Source organism: Pongo abelii, chromosome 15, assembly GCF_028885655.2.
Source record: "Pongo abelii isolate AG06213 chromosome 15, NHGRI_mPonAbe1-v2.0_pri, whole genome shotgun sequence".
Lineage (NCBI taxonomy): Eukaryota > Metazoa > Chordata > Mammalia > Primates > Hominidae > Pongo > Pongo abelii.
This window is the reverse complement of record NC_072000.2, coordinates 110,190,525-110,212,541: the sequence shown is the minus strand read 5'-3', so window position 1 is coordinate 110,212,541 and position 22,017 is coordinate 110,190,525. Positions and strand designations below refer to the sequence as shown.

Here is a 22,017-nt window from a genome sequence, read left to right as displayed (position 1 = left end):
GATGGGAACAGGGAAAAAGAGACATGGACACAGAAATACAGAGAGAACACAACAGAGGCAGAGAACACACAGGGAGAGAAAGAGGCAGCAAGATGGGCCCAGGAACTCATGTGCAAGCCCCTCTCACACACACACACACACACACCACAACTATTATACAACATTCACACACAAACACACAGAAACATACGCACGCTCACAGCCACACACTAAGTCACTATCACACTCATACCCACACTCACACCCAAACACACATGGCCCAGGAGCAAATGGGCAGAGCTCAGCCTGCAGCTGGGAGCGGCCGAGCGGGTGCTGGGCCAGAGCCGGGGCCTGTCTGTGGGTGGGGGGCACGGCAGCACGGGCCCACCTGCACCTCCAAGGCCTGGCCCCCGAGGTCACTGGGCTATCACCCAGCCCTCGCCCTGTTCCCCATCTGTGCTGGCCAGGGCAGGCCTCTGAGCCTCGGGGAAACCCACAGATCCACACAGGACCCTGAACATCGGGCTGGGGTGGGTAACAACATGCGAGAGGCGGGAGCAGGAGGTCCCGGGACCCTGGGCACTGCGACCCCAGCCCTGGGGGCTGAAGCCCAGGACGGCCTCAGGTCTCCCAAGAGGGACTGGACAGTGGGGGATGGTCAGAGAACAGGACAGCCAGCAGAGTGCAGCCCGAGGACAGGGATGGACGCTGGGAGGTCAACAGGACAGGGGCAGGGGCTGTGGAGTGTGAGAAGGTCCTGGAGGGCCTGGAGAACCTGTGGGTCTGTGTCTGTGGGAAGGAGGCCAGGAGCAGCCCAGAGTGGCCAGGCTGGCAGGGGTGAGGAGGTGGGGGCAGTGAGGTGAGGGTGACCGAGCCAGTGAAGCCTCTGGCCAGGGAGCGGAGCTTGCCTGAGCTCTGACTGAACCCAGGGATCCTGGAGAAGGGGCCCCAGGAGGGGATGAGGATGTGGGCATCTGACTCCATCAACAATGGGGCTTCCAACACGCACAGCCTGGGCCTGGGAGACCTGGGCCCTGACCCGCCTCCCCCGGCACTGGGCCGGGTGCCGTGTGTGGTCCCCAGTCCCCACAGCACCTCCCCCACACTGGTCACGTGCCAGGGCCCCTCTGAAGCACCTGCTGTGAGGGGATGTGGGGAGGGGACAGGGACTTGGGCCTGAGCTGCCGGGTGGGGTGGGGGTCGGGGACCCAGGCTCAGCGTGTGGCTGGGGACCAGACAGATGGGGATGGAGGAGGACACGCCATGTACCCACTGCCTGCCAAGGGGCTGGACCCACGCCCAGTCTAGGCCATGTCCCCCGAGGCCTGTGAACCTTCACTGTGACCCACTAAAACATTCAGGAGCTTTGAGAGCAGCCCCCGTCCTTGTCACTACGCGATGACTCTGAGCATCATGCCGTCCCTGCTGGATCCACCCTCCAGCCCCATCGAGGGAGGCTGGGCCCCAGGGAGCAGGTGGTGAGGGCAGCGGGCACAGCCACCCTACAGCACACATAGGGTCACGAGGACGCGCCCACCACACCCGGTGCACAGGCTCCTCACGGCACTGAGTTCACCCAGGGCGCTGGCCGTTTGTCCTCAGGAGTCCCACTGTGCCCCCGCCCCCCAGCCCTGTCCTGCTGGGGCTGCAGCTGGGTCCTGGGGCACAGGGCGGCCCTGAGCACCTTGTCATCTTGGTCCCTGTCGGGTGAGCTGCTGGCTCTCTGTGGAGCTGGCAGAGCCGTGGTTCAGCCTTGGAGGCCGGTCCTGGGGCCCAGCAGCCGTGGGGAGCACTGCCCAGTCCCGTGCCCACAGGGAATCACCTGGGCTGAGGAAGGGCCCACACGCCGACGGGATTGGGGTCAGGCAGCGCACACCTGGCACCGAGATCCCACGTCCCGAAGTGGGGACGCGGCCCAGGGGCACTGTTCCAGGAGGGTCTCAAGATGGGGTCTCCTATTTCAATCTTCACTCCTTCTGCATCTGTTAGCTGGGAGCCTTCTAGAAGGAGGGGTGTCCTCAATCATGGGGTGGTTGTGAGCTGAGCACAGATCATGCAGGAAGGTACATGGCTTCTCCTTCACCACGAAAACAGTGCAGAGAGACAGAGATACAGAGACAGAGACAGAGTAACAGAGAAAGACAGACAGACAGACACAGAGACAGAGACAGAGACAGAGACAGAGTAACAGAGATAGACAGAGAGACAGAGTCACAGAGAGACAGAGAGAGAAAGAGAGACAGAGACAGAGTAATAGAGATAGAGAGACAGAGACAGAGACAGTCACAGACAGAGAGAGAAAGAGAGACAGAAAACAGAGAAACAGAAAGAAACAGAGACAGAAATTTTTACAGAGAGATAGAGACAAAGAGAAACAGAGACACAGAGAGACACACAGACACAGAGACAGAGAGAGACAGAGACAGAGAGATAGAGACAGAGAGAGATAGAGATTAAGAGTTACAGAGAGACAGAGAGAGATAGAGACAGAGACAGGGATATAGAGAGAGACAAAGAGAGATAGAGACAGAGACAGACACAGAGATAAGAAAGATACACAGAAACAAAAAGAAACAGAGACAGAGATAGATAGTCACTGTCACATTCATACCCACGCTCACCTGCTCACACACACTCACACACTCACACAGTCACACACACACACAGTCACACACACACTCACACACTCACATACACACTCACACAGTCACTCACACAGTCACACACACACACACACACACTGAGGTTCCCTCAGGCCCTGTCACTTCCGATGGGGCCCACGGCCTGTCTAAGCCTCTGGGCCACCAGCCCCTGGCTCACCGGTGTGTGCCCACCACACCCCGCCTTGGGGGGTCCCCTCTATGAGCTGGGCACATGCCCTCAGCTCTGTTCATGGGTGGCCTGGGGGAAACAGGGCCCACCCAAGGCCTGGCTCAGGAAAGGCCTCAAACACACATGGCCCAGGAGCAAAGGGGCAGAGCTCAGCCTGCAGCTGGGAGGGGGCAGGGGTAGTGGAGTGGGCGGAGGGCCTGGAGGGCCTGGAGAACCTGCAGGGCTCCGGTGTCTCTGGGAAGGGGGCCCAGGAGCAGCTCAGCATAGCTGGGCTGGCAGGGGCGAGGAGGTGGGGGCAGTGAGGGAGGGGTGACTAGCCTGCGTGGGGTGCCGGGGGTCACTGGGTTTGCTCCGGCTGAGCCCAGGCAGTGGCCGAATCCCTGAGCTGCCAGGAGGAGAGCAGGGCCGGGGTCAGGCACAGGTGGGCTGCGGGGCCGAGGGCTGGGGCCGGTAGGGAGCAGTCGGTTGGTTGAGAGCACCATTACATGGAGGGCTGTGAGACGGGAGCCCCCATTCCCTTCATTCCTTGTGCACGTGTTAGTGAAGAACCTTCTAGAAGGAGGGCATCGCTCCTAGTGGGTGTGAGCACAGATCATGCAGGCTGGCGTGCTGCTGTGAAATGCCTCTCCTTACTTTCCAGCTCTCAGCATGGCAAGCTCGTCCTGTGCCCCAGGGTCTTTCTGGAGTACAAGCTGCACGGCCCTGGTGGGCACCATACCTGGCACCCACGCTTTGGCCAGGCCCGAACCTTGCACCCTCCCAGCCCCCACGTGGCTCTCCCTTGGCCATACTGGCCTTTTGCCAGTCCTCCTACCTCACCCTAGGGTCTGCCTGGCCCTGCCCTCCCTTCCTAGCCCCCCAAGGAGGCTGGAGGGCACCCCTGCGTCCACCAGCACCAGCTCCTCATGGGCGAGTCTCTTTTGGGCCAGTGACACATAGTGTGCCCCGATGGTGCCATGACAGTCCTGGGCCCTCCGCCTTCCTGCTTGGCAGGCACCCCCGCTCCCTGCACCCTCACCGGGGCACCTGTGAGCCCTGAGGGCCAGTGGGGGTCTCACTGCTGCTCCCTCCCACAGCCTAGCCTCGGGCCCCAGGGGTCTGCATCCAAGTGGCCAAGGGCTCCCTGTGGTCTCAGCCTGAGTGGGCCTTTGAGCCTTCGTGTTCTCTGCAGGGTGGGACCTGCCCAAGGGCTGCTGAGGGCTTCCCAGGGGTCCTGTGGGTCCCACCTAGGGGCAAGCTGGTGAGGAAAGTGGGTCCCACCATGGCGGCCGGGTGGGCTGAGTTTTCGGCATCTCTGGGCCCAACAGCAGGTCCCTGGAGCGGGTGGAGCGGGGTGGAGCCCACCCCTCCCCCAGGCAGGTGTGAGGGCTCTGATCTGTTTCTCCTTGAGTGACTCATTCTGGGCAAACTTGGCCCTCAGGGCACATGCAAATGGTTGTTTGTTCCACACCGAAAACATGTTTCTTGCCCTCTGAGGCTGTTTCCAGAAATAGCTTGCACAATTCTCCCGCCCCCTCCCCTGGTGTGGCCAGGCTGGCTCAGGCCTCCAGATTCGGGGACACCCGCCCCCTCCCCCAGTGTGGCCAGGCTGGCTCAGGCCTCCAGATTTGGGGACACCCTCCCCCTCCCCTGGTGTGGCCAGGCTGGCTCAGGCCTCCAGATGTGGGGACACCTGCCCCCTCCCCCGGCGTGGCCAGGCTGGCCCAGGCCTCCAGATTTGGGGACACCCACCCTCTCCCCCAGGATGGGCCCACTTGGGTTACTGACACTGGGACCACCCTGCAAATGTCAACTTTATTGAATTCAATGGTTCTGAACTTGTTGCCGTCTTTGGGACCAGGACCCAGGGGCAGCCCCCAGGTCGGCAGGAAGGACAGGGAAACCAATGCTGGCAGGGCCCCCAGCCAACCCCCACCCCAGAAGCCCCAAGGAGGCTGAGTGGAGATGGCCCTGGTGGCCTGGGCACAGGCAGCCCCATTGGTACAGGGCCTGTCTGGTGCAGGCCCGCACCTCCCCGACCCTCAGGGCCTGGTGGTCCCCACCGAGGCTCAGCAGGGCCAGGGACATGGCCTGAGGTTACATGGTGATGGGGGCTGGGTCTCTGGGCCTGGGGGCCGTGGTGGGTGCAGCACCTGGACTGTGTGAGCTGTGGCCTCCCTGCTCCCAGCTCGGTCACACCCGTCTCCATCTGCGCCTCCAGCTCCATCTTTCCCGCTGTCCCTGTCTCTGGCCACCCTTCTGTCTCCCTGTCTCTCTGCCTCTCTGAAGGTATCTCCCTGCCCGAATCTCTGTCTCTGTCCCATTGTCGGTGTCTCTGACTCATCTCTGTCGAGCCCGTCTGTTGGGCTTTGTCCTGCCGTCTTGCCTGTCTTGGCCTCTCTTTCTGTGTGTCTCCGCCTGTGCCTGCTTTCTCCATCCATCTCTCCCCCGTGTCTGTCTCTATCCCTCCCTCTCTCTTCCCGTCTATCCCTCCCTCTGTGCCTGTCCCTTTGCTGTGTCTCTTTCTTTGCCTCTGTCTCTCTGTCTCTTCGTGTCCCTGTGTGTCTCTCTCTGTCTCTCTGCTTCTGTCTCTTTCTGTATCTGTCTATATCTCTGTCTCTCTCATCTGTCTTTTCCTGTGTGTGTCTCTGTCTCTCTGCCTCTGTCTCTATCTCTATCTCTTCATCTCTGTCTGTCTCTGCCTCTGTGTCATTTTGTGTGTCTGTTTCTGTATGTCTCTCTGTCTGTGTCTCTTCCTCTCTGTAGCTTTCCCTCTCTCTGTCTCTCCTTATATCTCTCTTTCTCTCTCTCTGTTTCTTTCTCTGTCTCTTTTTGTCTTTCTCTGTCTCTCTGTCTCTGTCTCTTCCTCTCTGTATATCTCTCTCTGTCTTTCTATTGTTGTCTGTCTCTGTTTCTCTTCATCCCTCTCTGTCTCTCTTTGTCTCTGTCTTTCTCTGCCTTTCTAACTCTCTCTCTGTCTTTCTCTGTCTCTCTGTCTCTATCTCAGTCTCTCTTCTTATCTCTCTGTCTCTATCTCTCTCTGTCTCTCTCATTCTCTATATCTCTCTGTCTCTATCTTTCTCTTATCTCTATCACTCTGTCTCTATCTCTGTCTCTCTATCTCTCTATCTGTCTCTCTGTATCTCTCTGTCTCTATCTCTCTCATCTCTCTCTGTCTCTATCTCTATCTGTCTCTCTCTTTCTCTGTCTCTCTGTATCTCTGTCTCTGTTTCTCTCTCATCTCTGTCTCTCCGTCTCTTTCTCTAGCTCTCTCTGTCTTTTTCTGTCTCTCTGTATCTCTGTCTCTCTCTTATCTCTATCTCTCTGTCTCTATCTCTGTCTATCTCTTTCTCTGTCTTTCTGTCTCTATCTCTGTCTCTCTATCTCTCTGTCTTTCTCTGTGTCTCTGTATCTCTGTCTCTGTCTCTCTAGCTCTCTCTGTCTCTCCCTGTCTCTCTGTATCTCTGCCTCTCCATCCCATGTAGGTGTGTGGGTTTCCCTGAGGCTCAGAGCCCTGCCCCGGTCAGCACAGACAGGGAACAGGGCGAGGGCTGGGTGGTGGCCCAGTGACCTTGGGGGCCAGGCCTGGGGGGTGCAGGTGGGCCCGTGCTGCCGTGCCCCCCACCCACAGACAGGTCCTGGCTCTGGCCCAGCACCCGCTCGGCCACTCCCAGCGGCAGGCTGAGCTCTGCCCCTTTGCTGCTGGGCCATGTGTGTTTGGGGCCTTTCCTGAGCCAGGCCTTGGGTGGGCCCTGTTTCCCCCCGGGCCACTCATGGGCAGAGTGTAGGGCACGTGCCCAGCTCACAGAGGGGACCTCTGAGGTGGGGTGTGGTGGGCACACACCAGTGAGCCATGAGGCTGGTGGCCCAGAGGCTTGGACATGCCGTGGGCCCCATAGGAAGTGACAGGGCTTGAGGGAAGCTCAGTGTGAGTGTGTGAGGGCGTGTGTGAGGGCGTGAGTGTGTGAGTGTGGGTGTGAGTGTGGGTATGAATGTGACAGTGACTCTCTATCTCTGTCTCTCTGTATCTCTATCTCTCTGTGTCTATCTTTCTATCTCTGTCTCTCTGTCTCTATCTCTCTCTGTCTCTGTAACTCTCTTTATCTCTCACTGCCTCTGTTTCCCTCACTCTGTCTCTGTCTCTATCTCTATCTCTGTCTTGGTCTTTCTCTGTCTCTCTGTAACTTTATCTCTGTCTCTCTGTTTCTATCTCTGTTTTTCTCTGTCTGTCTCTGTCTATATCCCTATCTCTCTTTATCTGTCTCTCTGTCTCTGTGTATCTCTACCTCGCTGTAACTTTATCTCTGTCTTTTTCTGTCTCTGTGTCTGTGTCTCTCTCTGTGTCTCTGTTTTTCTCTCTCTCTGTCTCTGCCTGTTTTTCTCTCTCTGTCTCTGTCAATGTCTCTTTCTGTATCTTTGTTTCTTTCTCTCTGTCTCTGTCTCTCTATCTCTGTCTCTATCTCTCTGTCTCTCTGTAATTCCTCATCTCTGTCTCTGTCTATTTGTGTCTGCATGTCTCTTTCTGTGTCTCCGTTTCTCTCTCTGTCTCTGTCTCTCTGTTTCTCTGTCTCTGTCTCTGTGTCTTTCTCTCTGTCACTGTGTGTGTCTCTGTGTCTCTATTTCTCTGTCTCTCTTTCTCTCTCTGTCTCTGTCTCTCTGTCTTTCTCTGTTACTCTGTCTCTCTCTCTGTCTCTCTGTCTTTCTTTGTTACCCTGTCTCTCTGTCTCTCTGTGACTCTGTTACTCTGTCTCTGTCTCTGTCTCTCTCTGTCTCTCTTTCTCTGTTACTCTGTCTCTGTCTCTGGATCTCTCTCTGTCTATCTCTGTTACTCTGTTTCTGTCTCTGTCTCTGTCTCTGTGTCTCTCTGTCTCTGTCTTTCTCTGTTACTCTGTCTCTGTCGTGTCTCTGTCTTTCTCTGTTACTCTGTCTCTGTCTCTCTCTGTTACTCTGTCTCTGTCTCTGTGTCTCTGTCTCTCTGCACTGTTTTCCTGGTGAAGGAGAAGCCATGTACCTTCCTGCATGATCTGTGCTCAGCTCACAACCACCCCATGATTGAGGACACCCCTCCTTCTAGAAGGTTCCCAGCGAACAGGTGCAGAAGGAGTGAAGATTGAAATAGGAGACCCCATCTTGAGACCCTCCTGGAACAGTGCTCTTGGGCCGTGTCCCCACTTCGGGACGTGGGATCTTGGTGCCAGGTGTGCGCTGCCTGACCCCAATCCCGTCGGCGTGTGGGCCCTTCCTCAGCCCAGGTGATTCCCTGTGGGCACGGGACTGGGCAGTGCTCCCCACGGCTGCTGGGCCCCAGGACCAGCCTCCAAGGCTGAACCACCGGCTGCTGGGCCCCAGGACCAGCCTCCAAGGCTGAACCACCGGCTGCTGGGCCCCAGGACCAGCCTCCAAGGCTGAACCACGGCTCTGCCAGCTCCACAGAGAGCCAGCAGCTCACCCGACAGGGACCAAGATGACAAGGTGCTCAGGGCCGCCCTGTGCCCCAGGACCCAGCTGCAGCCCCAGCAGGACAGGGCTGGGGGGCGGGGGCACAGTGGGACTCCTGAGGACAAACGGCCAGCGCCCTGGGTGAATTCAGTGCCGTGAGAAGCCTGTGCACGGGGTGTGGTGGGCGCGTCCTCGTGACCGTGTGTGTGCTGTAGGGTGGCTGTGCCCACTGCCCTCACCACCTGCTGCCCGGGGCCCAGCCTCCCTCGCTGGGGCTGGAGGGTGGATCCAGCAGGGACGGCGTGATGCTCAGAGTCATCGCGTAGTGACAAGGACGGGGGCTGCTCTCAAAGCTCCTGAATGTTTTAGTGGGTCACAGTGAAGGTTCACAGGCCTCGGGGGACATGGCCTAGACTGGGCGTGGGTCCAGCCCCTTGGCAGGCAGTGGGTACACGGCGTGTCCTCCTCCATCCCCATCTGTCTGGTCCCCAGCCACACGCTGAGCCTGGGTCCCCGACCCCCACCCCATCCGGCAGCTCAGGCCCAAGTCCCTGTCCCCTCCCCACATCCCCTCACAGCAGGTGCTTCAGAGGGGCCCTGGCACGTGACCAGTGTGGGGGAGGTGCTGTGGGGACTGGGGACCACACACGGCACCCGGCCCAGTGCCGGGGGAGGCGGGTCAGGGCCCAGGTCTCCCAGGCCCAGGCTGTGCGTGTTGGAAGCCCCATTGTTGATGGAGTCAGATGCCCACATCCTCATCCCCTCCTGGGGCCCCTTCTCCAGGATCCCTGGGTTCAGTCAGAGCTCAGGCAAGCTCCGCTCCCTGGCCAGAGGCCTTACTGGCTCGGTCACCCTCACCTCACTGCCCCACCTCCTCACCCCTGCCAGCCTGGCCACTCTGGGCTGCTCCTGGTCTCCTTCCCACAGACACGGACCCACAGGTTCTCCAGGCCCTCCAGGACCTTCTCACACTCCACAGCCCCTGCCCCTGTCCTGTTGACCTCCCAGCGTCCATCCCTGTCCTCGGGCTGCACTCTGCTGGCTGTCCTGTTCTCTGACCATCCCCCACTGTCTAGTCCCTCCTGGGAGACCTGAGGCCATCCTGGGCTTCAGCCCCCAGGGCTGGGGTCGCAGTGCCCAGGGTCCCGGGACCTCCTGCTCCCGCCTCTCCCATGTTGTTACCCACCCCAGCCCGATGTTCGGGATCCCGTGTGTTATCTGTGGGTTTCCCCGAGGCTCAGAGGCCTGCCCTGGCCAGCACAGATGGGGAACAGGGCGAGGGCTGGGTGGTGGCCCAGTGACCTCGGGGGCCAGGCCTTGGAGGTGCAGGTGGGCCTGTGCTGCCGTGCCCCCCACCCACAGACAGGCCCCGGCTCTGGCCCAGCACCCGCTCGGCCACTCCCAGCTGCAGACTGAGCTCTGCCCATTTGCTCCTGGGCCATGTGTGTTTGGAGCCTTTCCTGAGCCAGGCCTTGGGTGGGCCCTGTTTCCCCCCGGGCCACCCATGAGCAGAGCGCTGTTGGCTTACAGAGGGGACCCCCGAGGCGGGGTTTGGTGGGCACACACCAGTGAGCCCTGGGGCTGGTGGGGGTGAGTGTGTGAGGGTGTGAGCCTGTGAGCATGGGTATAAATGTGACAGTGACTTAGCGTCGGGGTTTGAGTGTGGGTGGGGGTGTAAGTGTGGAAGTGTGTTTGTGAGTATATGAATGTGAGGGTGAGTGTGAGTGAGGGTGTGAGTGCGTATAGGTGTGTGGGTTGTTTGTATAGGAAGTGTGTGTGTTGTGTGTGTGTATAGGAGGTGTATGTGTTGTGAGTGTGTGATAGTTGCATGGGTTATGTGTGTATAGGTCTACGGGTTGTGTGTGTGGTGTATGGGTTGTGTACGAGTGGGTGGTGTATGGGTTGTGTGTGAATGTGTGGTGTATAGGTTGTGTGTGTGTATAGGTATATGTGTTGTGTGTGTTTGTGGTACATGAGTTGTGTGTGTAAGTGTGTGTATAGGTGTATGGGTTGTATGTGTGGTGTATGGGTTGTGTGTGTGTGGGTGGTGTATGGGTGTGTGTATGAGTGTTTCATGTATGTGTTGTGTGTGTGGTGTGGTGTATGTGTCTGTGTGTGGTGTATGGGTTGTACGTGTGTATAGGTGTATAGGTTGTGTGTGAGTTTGTGGTATATGGGTTGTGTGTGTGAGTGTGTGTACAGGTGTATGGGTTGTGTGTGAATGTGTGGTGTATGGGTTGTGTGTGAGTGTGTGTAGGTGTGTGGCTTGTTTATGAGTGTGTATATAGGTGTATGGGTTGTTTGTGAATGTGTGGTGTATGGGTTGTGTGTGAGTGTGTGTAGGTGTGTGGCTTGTTTATGAGTGTGTATATAGGTGTACAGGTTGTGTGTGGTTATGGCTTGTGTATGTGGTCTGTGGGTTGTGTATGAGTGTGTGGTGTATGAGTTGTGTGTGTATATAGGTGTATGGCTTGAGTGTGAGTTTGTGGTATATGGGTTGTGCGTGTGTATATAGGTGGATGGGTTGTGTGTGAGTGTGTGGTGTATGGGTTGTGTGTGTGAGGTGTATGGCTTCTTTATGAGTGTGTGTATAAGTGTATGGGTTGTGTGTGTGTGGTTATGGCTTGTGTGTGTTTGTGGTCTGTGGGTTGTGTGAGTGTGTGCTGTATGAATTGCGTGTGTGTGTATAGGTGTTTGGTTGTGTGTGAGTTTGTGGTATATGGATTGTGTGTGAGTTTGTATATAGACGTATAGGTTGTGTGTGTGTGTGTGGGGTGTATGAATTGTGAGTGTGAGTGTGTACAGGTGTATGTGTTGTGTGTGTAGTGTATGGGTTGTGTGTGTAAATGTGTATAGGTATATGGGCTGTGTGTGAGTGTGTGGTTATGGCTTGTGTGTGTTTGTGGTCTATGGGTTGTGTGTGTGGTGTATGTGTTGTGTGTGAGTGTGTGGTGTATGGGTTGTGTGTGTGGCATATGGGTGTGTGTATAGGTGTATGGTTTGTGTGTGAGTGTGTGGTATATGGGTGTGTGAGTGTGTATAAATGTATGGGTTGCATGTGTGGTATATAGATTGTGAGTGTGAGTCTGTGGTGTATGGGTTGTGTGAGTGTGGTGTATGGGTTGTGTGATTGTGTATAGGCGTATGGGTTGTGTGTGAGTGTGTGGTATATAGTTTGTGAGTGTGAGTGTGTGGCACATAGTTTGTGAGTGTGTGATATATGGGTTGTGTGTGGTATATGGCTGTAAGAGTGTGTATAGGTGTATGGTCTGTGTGTGAGTGTGTAGCATATAGTTTGTGGGTGTATGTGGTGTAGGGGTTCTGTGAGTGTGTTGTGTATGGGCATGTGAGTGTGTATAGGTATATGGGTTGTGTGAGTGTGTGGTATATGGGTTGTGTGTGTGTGCTATATGAGTGTGTGTAGGTGTATGGGCTGTGTGTGTATGGGTGGTGGGTGTGTGTGTATAGGTGTAGGGGTTGTGTGTGAGTGTGTGGTATACGGGTGTGTATGTAGGTACATGGGTTGTGTGTGTGGTATATGGGTGTGTGTGTATAGGTGTATGGGTTGTGTGTGAGTGTGTGGTGTATGGGTTGTATGTGGTACATGGGTGTGAGTGTGTATAGGTGTATGGGTTGTGTGTGAGTGTGTGGTGTATGGGTTGTATGTGGTACGTGGGTGTGAGTGTGTATAGGTGTATGGGTTGTGTGTGAGTATGATGTATGGGTTGTGTGTATGTGGTATATGGGTATGTGAGTGTGTGGTATATAGTTTGTGAGTGTGAGTGTGTATAGGTGTATGAGTTGTGTGTGAGTGTGTGGTATATAGTTTGTAGGTGTGAGTGTGTATAGGTGTATGGGTTGTGTGTGTGTGTGGTGTATGGGTTGTATGTGAGTGTGTGGTATATGGGTGTGTGAGTGTACATAGGTGTATGGTTGGTGTGTGTGTGGTATATAGTTTGTGAGTGTGTGTGGTGTATGGGTTGTGCGTGAGTGTTTGGTATATGGGTGTGTGAGTGTATATAGGTGTATGGTTAGTGTGAGGGTGTGTGGTATATAGTTTGTGAGTGTGAGTGTGTGGTGTATGAGTTGTGTGTGAGTGTGTGGTATATGGGTGTGTGAGTGTGTGGTATATAGTTTGTGAGTGTGTGTGGTGTATGAGTTGTGTGTGAGTGTGTGGTATATGGGTGTGTGGGTGTGTGATATATAGTTTGTGAGTGTGAGTGTGTGGTGTATGAGTTGTGTGTGAGTGTGTGGTATATAGGTGTGTGAGTGTGTGGTATATAGTTTGTGAGTGTGAGTGTGTGGTGTATGGGTTGTGTAGGTGTGTGGTGTATGGGTTGGGTGGGAGTGTGTGGGACGTGACTGGATAAGTTTGTGAGTGTGAGTGTGTGGCTGTGGGTGTCTGTGTGTCTCTGTGGGTGTGTGGATAGGAGGTATGTGGGTGTGAGTGTCTGTGTGAGGTGTGGTTGTGGCTGTGGGGGTGCACTGCGTGTCCTCCCTGGGGGTGGCCCCTGAGAGTCGGGGCCTGAGCCCGGATGTCCCCGCGACTCTGCATGTCTCCCTCTGCCTCCGTCTCGCTGCTTTGTGTCTGTCTCTGTCATCCCTGCCTCTGCCCCATCCCTCTGGGTCCTAGAATCTGTCCAAGTCTGGGGCCGCCTCCCAGGAAGCCCCACTAGTGTTCATCAAGGGATGAACGGAGGACAAACTGCAGTGCACACATACGAGGAGACTGAGTCACCAGAGCCTCCAGCCTAGTCCTGCCCTGACTCCCCGGGTCCGGTTCCCCCCTGGGCTGGGGCCTGTGTGGGGCTGGGAGTCTGGAGGCTCAGCCCTGCCGGGGAGGTGTGAGCAAACCCACCTGCACCGCGAGACCCGCACAGGCCCCTGACACTCAGACATGCAGAGACTTGCACAGACACACACACACACACAGACATGCACAGACACACACACACAGACACACACAGACATGCACAGAGACACACACACACACAGACACGCACAGACATGCATGCACACACACACAGACACACAGACACACACGGACATGCACAGAGATGCACACGCAGACACACACAGACACGCACACACACACACAGACACGCACAGACATGCACACACACACAAACACAGACACACAGACACACACGGACATGCCCAGAGACACACACACACAGAAGCGCACACAGACACATACATACACACACACAGATGTGTACAGAGACACACATATAGACACACATGCACATGGATGCACAGACACACAGAGACACACACACACAGACAGACACATAAAGACACACACAGACACACGGATATGCACACACCCATATAGACACACATGTGCATGGATGCACAGACACACACAAACATAGACACACACACAGACACATAAAGACACACACAGACATGCCCGCACACAGGCACCCCCTCCCGCAGGTCACTCTTACAGCCCCTGGCCACTGTCCTGCCCCATGTCATCAACCTGCCTCCCCGTCGCTCCATGCCAGGCCATTGCTGCCTGACCACAGCCCTGTCAGTGTGGACGAAGGCCTTGTCCTGGGGCTGACAATGAGCCAGGCCCACTGCACACTTGTCCACACCACACCCCTGTCCACCCCACACCCCTGTCCACACCACACCCCTGTCCACACCACACCCCTATCCACCCCACACACCTGTCCACACCATACACCTGTCCACACCACACACCTGTCCACACCACACCTGTCCACACCACACCCCCTCCACCCCACACACCTGTCCATGCCACACACCTGTCCACATCACACACCTGTCCACACCACACCCCTGTCCACACCACACCCTGTCCACCCCACACCCCGTCCACCCCACACACCTGTCCACACCGCACACCTGTCCACACCACACCTGTCCACACTACACCCCTGTCCACGCCACACACCTGTCCATGCCACACACCTGTCCACACCACACACCTGTCCACACCACACCCTGTCCACCCCACACCCCGTCCACCCCACACACCTGTCCACACCGCACACCTGTCCACCCCACACACCTGTCCACACTGCACCCCTGTCCACACTACACCCCGTCCACCCCACACCTCTGTCCACACCGCACCCCTGTCCACCCCACACACCTGTCCACACCACAACACTGTCCACACCACACACCTGTCCACACCACACCCCTGTCCACACTACACCCCTGTCCGCATCACACACAACCGCACACCTACAGCTCATCCACCACTCACTGCACACACGCTTGCACCTCACACACTCATGCTCACGCTCACGCACTAACACACACATTCTCCCACCTGTTGCCAGGCTCACACTCACACGTGCACACATGGTATTGCTGGGCCAGGCTTTGGCACATGGGGTCAGGGAAGGCTCAGAGACCACATGCCTTGGCCTCTCTGGCTGCATGTCCGGGTCTGCGGGGCAGAGGTCACAGTTGCTGCCTCACGACACCACATGTGCCCCTGCAGGGCCTGGGAACGGCGCCCCGCAGAGCCCGCGCTTACGGCCAGCTCGTGTCAGCACCGCGTGGACCATGTCCCGAGGACGCCTGGGCCAGCCAGTGCTGGGGGCTGTACCGAGTATGTGTGCACACACATGCGCATATGTGTGTTGTGTGTGCTTGTGTGCATGGGAGGGGGTCCCTGGGTGGGCCAGGGTCTGCCTCGAGGGCTGGAGTGGGAGGCCTGGGCCCCTCAGCTTTCCTCCAACCCAGCCTCACTTCCCCACCCCTCTCAGCTCTGCGTGGTCACCAGCCAGCCCTGGGCTTGGTCCTGGCATGAAGCCTGAGGCAGGGCCCTGGATAACGCTCAGGACGGGCACCTGGGCCTTCTGGGCCTCCTCGCCAAGGACCAGACTCGGCCTCAGTGCCTCACACTCATCGGGGGTCATGCCCTGGGGCCCAGCCAGGACCCTCGCTGTCCCACTCAGGAGGCTGGACACACTAGCAGGTTGGGGGGGGGGGGGGGGGGCGCAGCTTCCCCTCCCCCACCCCCGTCCAGTCTGAAAAACAAGACCTCGTAGGCACCGGGCCGCAGCTCCCACCCCCACCCCACCACACAGGCACAAACACATTCTTGCAAATATTTCTAAAAATGCTGAAAATGGGAACCACAGAGCAGGTGGGACAGTGGTGTGGAAACCCCCACCCACCCCTGAGATGGCGATTTGCATTGGAGGAGTGGGGGGAAGGCTGCCACCCAGGCGGCTGGTTTGCAGGATTCCTGACTCTTCACACTCCCCAGCCACACCCCATGTCCAGGACAATGCTGCGGCCAGGCCCAGAGTGACCAGGCCCAGAGTGACCAGGCCCCAGGGCACTTCCCAGAGGACTGCCTGGTGGAGGGGGCAACAAGTCAGGCCTTGCCCCAGGGGAGCTGGGCCAAGGAGGAGGCCCCTGCGTGGAGGTCCCAGGCATGGCCCCCAGGAACAGGACCCCCAGCACCCTCGGAAGAGGACTTTGTGGGTCACCTGGGGACAGAGCCTCCTCTGTGCACCTGCGGGGCCCCTCACAGCCCACCTGTCACCAAACCTCTGTCCTCCCCTGTGCCCAGGCCTGGCCAACCCAGGCACCTTCAGCCTGTAGACCCTGGGTGGGGTCGCCCAACCCTACCCCAGCCTCAGGACCCTCTGGGGTTGCCCCACGAGACCACCCCAGAACAGATCTGCCCGACCCCAGCCCTGCATCATCAGTGGGCCACAGAGGTCTCCATAGGACCCCACCCCACACCCAGGGGCTGTCCAGGGCCCATCACCCCAGCAGCTGAGACCCTGGGAGACGACACCCTGTGCCTAGAACAGGGTGGACCACGTGGGGGGACATTCTGACCCGTGTCCCAGCCAAGCAGGACAGCCCCACCCCAGCCTCCTAGAGGAGGGGTCTGTGCCCGCGCCCACCCCCTCAGTGGAACCTAAGCCCTCCAGGGAGGACCCAAGTTTGAGGAAAGGATCCCTGGGAAGACCCCCAGGGTGCAGCCCGGGTGACAGGGCTCAGGGGCACCTTCCTGCGCATACAGGCTCCCACAAATATAGTCATGCACACCCCACAGAGACACACAGAACACACAAACACACAGACACATAGACAGACATACAAAGACATAAAGACACACAATACACACAGACACACTAACACACACACAGAGACACACAGACACACATAGGCACACACGGAGTCAGAGACACAGACATAGAGTCAGAGACACACAGACACATAGACATACAGAGACATAAAGACACACAATACACACAGACATACTAACACACACAGAGAGACACACAGACACACATAGGCACACACAGAGTCGGAGACACACACAGACACACTACCACACACACAGACACACATAGGCACACACAGAGTAAGAGACACACAGACACAGAAACACAAGCACAGACACCCTACCACACACACACAGACACGTATAGGCACACACAGAGTCAGAGACACACACACAGACACACTACCACACACACAGACACACAGACACACATAGGCACACACAGAGTCAGAGACACACAGACACAGAAACACAAGCACAGACACCCTACCACACACACACGGACACGCATAGGCACACACAGAGTCAGAGACGCACACACAGAATGAGAGACACACACACAGACACACTACCACACACATACAGACACACATTGGCACACACAGAGACAGAGACACACACACAGTTACACAAGCACAGACATGCTACCACACGCAGAGACACACACAGAGATAGATACAGACACACATAAAGTCAGAGGCACACACAGACACATATAGGCACACAGAGATACACGGCACAGACACACTCACTCAGAGGCTCACACTCAGCCACAGCCATGGGCCCACGCTCACACAGCCCACACTCAGGCCCCCAAGGGCTCACAGCCTCCCAGAGACCCCAGTCCCACAGCCAGACAAGCACAGGCCGTGCTCACGCTCACACACTAACGCACACATTCTCCTACCCGTTGCCAAGCTCACGCTCACACATGCGCACGTGGCATTGCTGGGCCAGGCTTTGGCACACGGGGTCAGGGAAGGCTCAGAGAGTGGAGGCATCACAGACACGGGGTGGGACTGGTGTCCGGGGGGTCCGTGAGGAGCCGAGGGGCAGCCCTGCCAGGCCCACAGGCCCCAGGTCTATTCTCAGGCACCCGCCTGGGGCTGGGGGCTTCCTTCTGGGAACACGAGGACCTCCATTCTGCACGGAGACACACGTCCAGAAAGGGACACCCCAGGGCCACACCCAGACACACCCAGCCCGACTGGGACACCCAGCACACGCCGGGCACGCAACAAACACAAGAGCTGGCACACGCCTGGCCCCAGGCCAGGACAGCAGCAGGCAACTCGGCCAGTGCACACAGCCGCTCATACACACCACACATCCCCACAAGCCCTCACACCCTCACATCCCCACACACCCTCACACACCCTCACACTCCCACACATCCACACACATCCTCACACATCCTCACACCCTCACACATATACACACACCCTCACACACACCACACACCCACACTCCCTCACACCCTCACACACCCTCACATTCTCACACACCCACACTCCCTCACACACCCTCACACTCCCACACATCCACACACATCCCCACACACCCTCACACACTCTCACACCTTCACACATCCACACACACCACACATGCCCACACACCCTCACACACCCCACACACCCCACACATCCACACACACTCTCACACACCCTCACACTCCCTCACATCCACACACATCCTCACACACCTTCACACCCTCACACATATACACACACCCTCACACACACCACACATCCCCACACACCTTCACACCCTCACACACCCTCACACACTCACACTCCCTCACACACCTCACACTCCCACACACCCACACATGTCCCCACACACCCTCACACACTCTCACACCTTCACACATCCACACACCCTCACACTCCTGCACATCCACACACCCTCACACACTCTTACACCTTCACACATCCACACACCCTCACACACACCACATATCCTCACACACTCTCACACACCCTCACACCCTCACACATGCTCACACCCCCACACATCCACACACATCCTCACACACCCTCACACACTCTCACACCCTCATACATCCACATACACCCTCACACACATCACACATCCCTGCACACCCTCACACAATCACACACCCTCACACCCTCACACTCTGAAACCCTCACACATCCACACACACCCTCACACCCCCACACACCTACACACCCTCACATCCTCACACACCCTCACACACTCTCACACCCTCACACACTCTCACACCTTCACACATCCACACACCCTCACACCCCCACACACCCTCACAAACCCTTACATGCCCTCACATCCTCACACACCCTTACACACCCTCACATCCTCACGCTCTCATACGCTCACACACCCTCACACTGTCACACACCCTCACACACACCACACATCCCCACACACACACACCCTTACACCCTCATGCATCCACACACCCTCACACCCCCACACCCTCACAACCCTCACACACCCTCACATCCTAACACTCTCACCCTCACACTGTCATACACCCTCACACACACCACACATCCCCACACACCCTCACACACCCTCACGCCCTCACACATCCACACACAGCCTCACACCCCCACACATCCACACGCCCTCACACCCTCACACACCCTCACACCCTCACACATCCTCACATACCCACACTCTCACACACTCACACATTCTCACATATCCACACTTCTCTTACACACTCCCACACATTCTCACACTGTCACACACCCTAACACTCCCTCATATCCCCACACTCTCACAGCCTCACACACTCACACACTCTCACACCCTCACACACTCACACACCCTCACACACACACCCTCCCACACTCACACACAACCACACACCCTCACACCCTCACACACACCCTCACATACCCACACTCCCTCACACATCCACACACCCTCACACTCCTGCACACTCACACACCCTCACACACTCTCACACACTCACACACAACCACACACCCTCACACTCTCACACACACTCTCACACTCTCACACACAACCACACACCCTCACACTCTCACACACACTCTCACACACCACGCACTCTCACACACTCACACACACAACCACACACCCTCACATACTCACACACCCTCACACACTCACACACAACCACACACCCACACACCCTCACACACAACCACACACTCTCTCGCACACTCTCACACCCAACCACACACCCTCTTGCACACTCTCACACCCTCACATACCCTCACTCACACCCTCACACACCATCAAACACTCCACACACACCTCACACTCTCTCACACACACTCTTACACCCTCACTCTCACACACCCACACACTCTCACACACCCTCACACACACACACCCTTGACAGCTTGCCTGCAGTCCCTCAGAGGGGACCCTCAGAGGGCCACCATGCCCTGCGGATCAGGCGCCCAGAATCCACCATCCAGCGGCCCTGGGCCTTTCCCCTCTCAGCTCATGACCTGTGGGTACCATGGCTCAGGGGTATCCCTGTGCTCCCCAGCTGCCAACCCCTGCATCTCCTTGGGCCCCTGCTGACCTCTCCAGTGGCCTTAGGGTGACGTCCTGGCCAGGCCCTGTCCCTCTGCAGCCACCTCTGCCCACGGTCCCACCACCTGCCCAGGGCTCCCCCAGGCTCCCACACCAGTCCTGGGGGTCTCTCAGGCAGGCCGGCCAGGTGGCACCACGGCTCCCCCCTCAAGGGCAGCAGGTCAGGCTTGAGCATTGCCGTCTCTCATCCCCTCCTGCTGAGCCCCCACAGGAGACTGCCAGCCTGATCCTGTCGCCATAGTGAGGGCAGCTCCTGGCCCACCAGGCCCAGTCCACACCAGCCGGCCGCAGGCAGCGTGTCTGGGAGACACCCCAGGCCGCCCACTGCCCAGCAGGGGACAAGCCAGCCCCCAGACCTGTGCCCTGCACAGGGGGATGAGGCTCAGACCCAGGCTGCCCTTGACAGCAGCAGCTGTGGTGGGCCCACGGTGGGGACCACTGGGGACAGGCCTGGGGGCACACAGTGCTCCTGAGGGTCCTCAGGCTGCGTCCCGGGTTGGGGCACTGTTCTGTGAGTAGGTGACATGTCACCTTGAAAGGGCTTTTATTTCACCTAGAGAAAAGGTGGAGGCTTGCCTGTGGGAGGGCGGTGCGGTGTTGTGTGGGACAGTGAGAGAGGGAACACCAGCACAGACAAAGGAGAGGAAAGGGCCGGGGGGGGTGGGGGCTGCAGGGGCAGAGGCTTGGGGAGAGGCACTGGAACCGCAGAGCGCGGGCCTGGGGGGCCCACACGCCACCTCGAGGGACCGCACCTGGGGACCACAGACGCAGGCGCACTCGGGCTCTAGAGGGCCCTCCTGGGGCTGCCTGGCCACGGCCTCTCTCTCCTGGTCCCAGCTCCCCTCCAGGGCTCCTCCCCACCCGTCCATCCAGAGGTTGCCCAGGGCTGGTCAGAAGAGGCCACATGACACCCCCAGGACTGGCTGCAAGTGGAGGGATCGTGGTCCCACAATTCAACTCCCACCTGGCACTCCCCACTCAACATCACTTAGGACAGTTGTATTGCTTCGGTTTGGTTTGGTTTTTTTTTTTTTTCTGTATTAAAAGCATTAACTTCCAATACTGCTTATATAAAACACATGCACTGTGGTGAGGATGTTTTGTTAAAATGAAAGGGACAAGCCAGGGCTGGACAGGGAAGCCCCTGGTGGGGGGACACGGAAGGGGCACCCTGCACTCACAGAAAAGCCCCTCCATTCTTTGCACGTTTCAAATGTTGCATTTTCAAATATAATTAAGTGAGGTGGGAGGAAGGGCACCGCGTGCTAGGCAGGAGCAGCCCCCTCCTGGGAGGGAGACGGCAGAGAGGGACGGGGTAGGGGGCAGTGACCAGGTGAGGAAAGTTGGGGGGCAGGGACTGCGGGTGCAAATGAGGAGGTGGTGGGAGACGAAGCCCCTCCAAACCTGACCCCCCGCCACTTCCCGAGCCCGGGGTTCGGGGCTTCCTGTTTTCCTGTGTAATTATGAGCTCCTGCTCCTGCTCCTGCTCCTGCCCTCGCCCCACGTGCGAGTCTCCCCTGGAAGGACGTGCAAGCTTTTCACAAGCACCACAGACTCTTACAACCCGGGACCACCTGGGACCCCAGGTGGTCAGGACCAGGGCCACTCCAGTTGGCAGGCACCAGTGCTCCTGACCTGCGCTGAAGAACAGCCTGTGGTCAGGCAGGGGCTCCCACTGGCCCCTGTTCTGGGCAGGCCCTTCCCCAGGAGCAGCGTCCGGGAGCTGAAGACAGGCTTGGGGGCTGCCCGTTCACCTGAGGAGGGTCTTTGCAAGGCCGCCCTTTCTTTCTCACTAAACAGCTTGCCTGTAGAAAGGGGAATTCGAAGGGATTTAAATCCAGTATTTTTACTGGTTATGCCTGGGGTGGGTAGCCAGGGTGTCTGCCCCACCTGCTGGTGGAAACAAAGTTCCCACTCTGGCCTTTTCCGTTAGGGTTTTATTTTATGGAGGTTGCATATGTCCGTCTCCCTGCAATGCGATGGTGGGGCCAGGGACTGGGGGTGGGGCAAGGCCTGGAAGGGTGTGAGTGCCTGTGAGGTGGGGATGGGCCTGCAGAGGGACGTCCGGGAATACACGGAGGCGTCTCGCACCAACACCGGGGTTAACTGTGACGGGAGGGGCTAGAGACAATCTGAGTGGGCTGGAATGGGGGTTG

The 22,017-nt window shown here is 57.6% G+C and overlaps 1 pseudogene; it reads left to right on the top strand.

Annotated features, from left to right (window-relative positions):
• The first annotated feature begins 1,377 nt into the window (after window positions 1–1,377).
• LOC134759983 (ETS domain-containing protein Elk-1-like) overlaps window positions 1,378–22,017 on the top strand; it is a 31,483-nt pseudogene continuing 10,843 nt past the window's right edge.